The sequence below is a fragment of the Pinus tabuliformis genome, chromosome 7 (assembly GCF_031772625.1).
Source record: "Pinus tabuliformis cultivar Carrire ecotype Pingquan chromosome 7, CPIR1, whole genome shotgun sequence".
In the NCBI taxonomy this organism is placed as follows: domain Eukaryota; kingdom Viridiplantae; phylum Streptophyta; class Pinopsida; order Pinales; family Pinaceae; genus Pinus; species Pinus tabuliformis.
In genome coordinates, this window is record NC_142293.1 from 340575526 (window position 1) to 340581428 (window position 5903).

A 5903-nucleotide genomic window follows, 5' to 3' on the forward strand; every position below is an offset into this window, starting at 1 on the left:
TCTCGCATCTTCTCGAACATTTTCGTTTTCTCATTACCTCGACCACCAGCTGTTTGGAATCTCACAGTACCTGCAACCAAATCCATGTAGTAATATTAATAACCCAGGAACTATCATGTACCAATTTGAAAAATGATTGCGATTTGATAAATTAATGTTGCCTTTGGCATTAATTTTGATGAGGAAAGAATTACCTGAGTTTAGAACAACGAAGTTTCTTGCAGTCACTGTTGTGAAGAGCATCCCAAATAGCACCGTCAATACACAACAAATAAACTTGCAATCCATATTCAGCGTGCTTGTTGATCGCTCGGAGTCCGGAGGGATCTCGCAGAATTTATGAAAACTCAAAATTGCTAAAGTCAACTTACCCAATACCAAACTCCTTACGATAGAGTGAAGGTCCATCGATCTGGCAGGAATGGAAGAAGTCCCAACTTGTGATTAATCAATTCAGAAGTTTGGAAGACATAGAAATAAATAATCATAAACGATGCAATAAGGTTGCATGGCTTGGCATAAATATCATAAACGATCGTGCATGTTGGTTGTTCAGCGTTGTACATATGCCATTTTCAGACAGTTTCATCGAAACCAGCAGGCAAGACTGTGGGTGGTATGAATTATCTATGGTGTTCAGTTGACTTCTGTAACTACTAGGGCCTAAAACGAAGATTCGTGGATGAACCCAATAAATAAATCATGGATGAGCACACCCAACGCATGCAAATGGACGTCCCCTCCTTGTGACACTAAGACTTTAAAGGTAAACGAAGATTCCTGGATGAACCTTGTAAAGAAATCATGGATTAGTACATCAACCGCTTGCAACGGAGATCCTGTTTGGGGAGGAACTCGCGTTTTCTCTTTTCTCGATTTTTAATGTGTGTTTTTTTTTTACTAACCTGAGAGAGGTAGTCGCGTTTTTTACTATGTTTTCTCTTTTCTCGATTTTCAATGTGCGTTTAATTCTTTTTACTAATCTGAGTTTAGGTGGGGCTAGTGTATTTATTGAATGGAAGTGTTTTTTAGAGCTCAATGAGATGTTATTATCAAGATTAACTATTACTCACTAGTGGGATGCTATAGTGAAAGTTCTTTTGAGTTTCGATGCTCTTTGGAATAGTTTAATTCCTCTAAAAGTGGCTCCCATCCTCAACCTCTCTCCATGAGATCTGAACATGAGACTTTGTGGAAACTAAATCTCAATTGTTTAATTCCACCAAAAGGCGCTTCCATCCTCAACTCTGCTCCATGGTATTCGAACTTGAGACTTTCTAAATCTGAGTTGTTTAATTCGGCCAACAATGTTTACATCCTCAACCCCTTTCCAAGAAGTTTGAACTTTAGAATTTGTTGAGACTAAATCTCACTCAAACCAAAAACCTCATGGGTAAATGTTCACAATGTCACCTTTATTGTAAGTGATCAAGGTGCCCAATTGGTGATGACTTTTCAAGATATAAGAGGATTTTAAGGTGGAATTTATTGAATGTTTTATGTTTTGATTTTCTAACATGAATTTGGTGATATAATTTTGGGTAAGAGTGTGTTTTTTCATTAAACACATCTCTAAAGGTATAAATCAATTCAATGTGTTGAAACACATCTATAAATGTATAAATCAATTCAATGCCTTGAAAACTTGTGAGCCACTCAAATTATACAAATTACACAATTCAAACTTGTTTTTTTACAATGTTAGAAAGATAGTATGTATATGTTAGATGTAAACTCTTATTTTCTATTGTCAAGGTGCACTATCAGTTAGGACTTATTTACTTTCATAGCATAAGAAGATTTCATGTCAAAATGTCAAAATTTATTGCATGAGAGGCCCTCTATAGCCCAATATAGGGGAGACCACATGTGTAGGTTAATGTAAGAAAGTATGTTTTTCAATATTTTTCAAATGTTGGGATATATATATATATATATATATATATATATATATATATATATATATATATATATATATATATAAACAAAACAAAACAAAACAAAATTAAATTAAATTAATTGTGGGCTTCATATCTTAATTAATATTCAAATTAAAACATATATAAAATTGAGATGTAAAAAGCAAATGTAATGTAATGTAAAATATAAAAACAAAATGTAAAATGTAAGGCACAGAGGCAACAGTTTGATGAGAATAAAATTGGTTTGTCTATAATGTAAAGTTAACATACTATTGTTTCTTTGACATGTTATTTCTTCATATATTATGATTGCTATAAAAATCAATATTATTATTCAAATATATTGTAATAATTTCCATTATAAGTATTATTATATTAGACCTTAGATATATTATTGATTACACAGACTGACGATTTTCAGTCGTATGGATGGAGGGGGAGAGAGAGGGAAAAAGAGAGAGGGGGGCCGAGGGTGTGGAAGAGAGAAGGAGAGTGAGGGATATAGTGATAAAGATAGATAGAGAGAGAGTGCGGGGAGGGGGGAATGATGGGAGGAGATGGAGAGAAGGTGAGTTGACAGAGAGAGTGGGGGGGGGGGGTACGGAGAGGAGGGAAGAATGAGGGAAGAACAAAGACATTTGGATATGGAGGAGGAGAGAGAGAGGGAGTGACAAAGGACAGATGGAAAGAGAGTGAGAGAGAGAGGAGAGAAGGAAAGAAGAAATAGAGAAGGAGAGCAGAGAGAGGATAAGGGTAGGAGAGCAAGAGAAAGACACATAGATGGAGGGGTGTTGTGGGGAAAAGTATCCAACACGGAATGACCCTATCCCACTCTAAGGGTGATAGTTCCTTAGCAACAGCTGAAGCAAAGCTATCTAAAGTTACTTCTTTATGACATGCAAGAGATGAAAGGAAGAGATCCACTTACCGATGTCTTGCGCAAATGGTCGATCCAATCTCCTCTATTTGCCGCTCGCTCCCAGCTCCAAGTCTTCTCACGGGCCCAGCTACACGAGATCCTGCGAACAAGACAAGAAAAGGAAACTACAAGAAGCATGCATTCATAATTGATTCAAGGATTAGCATAAATCAAATACGCAAGTAAGACAATACACCATTGAAACACATGCGAATAGAAGAACCTCAAATGCTTTATTAATATAAGGAAGTAAGGTTCAGGCGGTGATACAACCGTGAGAGGTCCAATCCAGCATCACCTTCCCGACGGAAAGAAATCTCCTCTTCACCTCCCTCAAGCAATCACCCAATACTCACAACTGTAAACCAACAGCAATTCTTTGCACAAAATTCCGGCCTCCAGATCCCATGGGATGAGATCCTTATATAGAGTTTTGGAGTGAAGATAAGTCAGCTTGATGTGTGACTTGTTGTCCTCTTCAACTCCAGTTGTTCTTCAGTCCTTGAGTCCACTCGGAGTTTCTACCTTCCACTTGGAGTTTTAGAACCTCTTGACTCATCATTAGGCGAATCTTCTGATCCAAGTGTCATTTTGGAAGCTTCCTGGGCACTGGCACATTGAGAAAAGATTCCTCCACATGTCAAAGTACGCCCAGCGCAGGTAGCCTTTGTTGCACTTGCTATGCAGCGCAGGTACACCATAGAGCTTTTGACATTCAGCGTAGATGCTTAGTGGAGCAGCTGCTTTGATCCAAAATTGACCTGTTTTTGAGTGTTTTTCAGTGGAGAATTGATCTGTAGTGCTATGGTTTGCTGACCTTGTTCCTCTAGGGGTAGGAACAACATGTTTAGGGACTTTGGATCCCTCAGATTATTGACATTTCATGCTCCATGCTGTAAGGCACAAAAATGTCTATAACAGTTGCCCCCTAAAGTATGAGGTCGTTTATCGGGTGAAATGCTTTATTAGGAGGATCTGAAGTTCATTCAATCGTCGGGAGGTGACCTGTAACAAAATACAATACAATACATTATCTTTTCATACTTTCTTTTCATGATCTAGCTGATGCGGGCATTTCCCATGCTCAGCTTTATAAATACATTTGCTGTACATAAACAGACGATCGTCTGATAATAGACTGTATTCTCTGCTTTTAATTATCATCCTTTTAGTAGGATGATCATCTGCTGCACATGTCTACGTTTTTATCTCCTGAATATATATCGCAGCCCGGATGGATGAAACTAGATCCGGGGTCTTCAAACTTGTCCGATCTTCACTATAGTACAAGTCGATCCATGTGAGAATTTCTCGAAGTCGAACATGGAAAGACATCGCTTGATTACCAGTCAATAATGTAAACTGTTAACAAGCGCGAGAGGAATCACCGATAATGATGATGACCCTCAAGGTACTGCAGCACAATTCACGTGGCGTGAATATAGGATCTGACGTCGAACACCACGCAACGTCTCCCGGTCCAAGGTCATTAATGTATACCTATCGCCGGAAGTGAGAAACTTGCCATTGAGGCATGCAAGCTTCAAAGTACTGAGGGGGTGTTCCTAGATCAACTTCTTGGATAGTAAGCTGATGTCGACAAGAAGTGATCCGTCAAAGGAGGGCCTTAATGAATCCCACATCAGTGACACGGAACGGAGCTAGTGATGATGGTGAAAATGATCTGTGAAATATGATTCAGGGTGGCGGTCATGGAAGGATGAAAGATGATGTATGGTAGTGGATGGGACCCGGTTGACACTTTCTGAATGACATCTCTTGAACATATAACGACACTGATGTGATGGATCGGTAGCATTACCCCATGTATGGACGGTATGGCGAGACCATGGTGAAGGGACCGGTGAATGATAATAACCCAACCCGATTTTTACGGAGGCAAAAGTGTCATGTTCAAGAGCGACTTGCTACCATTAAGCTTTGAGGTTCTTCCCAATTTTTCCCCAGTCATTTCTGACCAGTACCTCTTTATTTTTGTCAAGCTTGAGGAGGATAACATATGCTTGTTCTATAACCTGCCCTTCGGGCAAGCCCATCGCTATGTTTTAACGAGCTTAACGATAGGGAAACTCGTTCTCGTCTAAAGACAAGTTTGTCGCTATCTAATATTTTTAACGAGCCCAGCGACAAAGACAACTCGGTCCTTTTCATCTTTAGAGAGTCTGAAAAGGGTACATAAAGTGGACTCCAGGGGTCCTTTTTCGTCATCTAATCCCTTAAGTCCGAAAAAGTATAAAACAATACAGAAGGGATGAATGTTCGATATCTTTATCGAGCCGAACTAGACAACCGCTCGATCTTTTTGTGCAATAATCCCTCAGGTCCAAAAAGATTAAAATCTAGAGGAGGGATAGCTCTTCCGGTCCTTTTAACGAACTGGAAGGCCAAAACTCAGCAAACTTTTCATATTTTACGAGTCAGTGAAAAGAGCTCAAAGAAGACTCATATTCTGAGGAACGAGTGATAAACAGGGATAGCAGCAGATTCCAGGTACAGGTTGGAATTTTCCAATCACGGCAGTGTCACAAGGATGGCTAGGTGAAGTCACTCTTCGCAGCTGTTCCTCAAAATAGGTAAACAATCAAGTGGATGTGAATGATCGGCCAAATGAAAAGTGGAGGTGACAGTGCACAAACACGACCAAGGCTTTTATGGCTGATGAATTTACGGTCTCAAATGGTTATTTACAGGTTCATTTTTTCTTGATGAGCTTGAACTCTGGGGAAAGCTTGCTCACATGTGCATTTATTTTTTAATGAGCATGAACTCTTGCTAAAACTGCTCGGTTTTGCGTTTATTTTTTAATGAGCATGAACTTTGCCAAAACTGCTCGTTCCTTGCGTTTAGTTTTTAACGAGCATGAACTTTGCCAAAACTGCTCGTTCCTTGCGTTTATTTTTTAACGAGCATGAACTTTGCCAAAACTGCTTGTTTTTACCAGTCATAAAGTAGGAAGGTCTCCTGGTAGGCTGCTCGCCATTTTTTAAGGAGCTTCATCTCGCTATGTTTTGCTCCATATCCTCTCTTTATGCAAGCTGGGT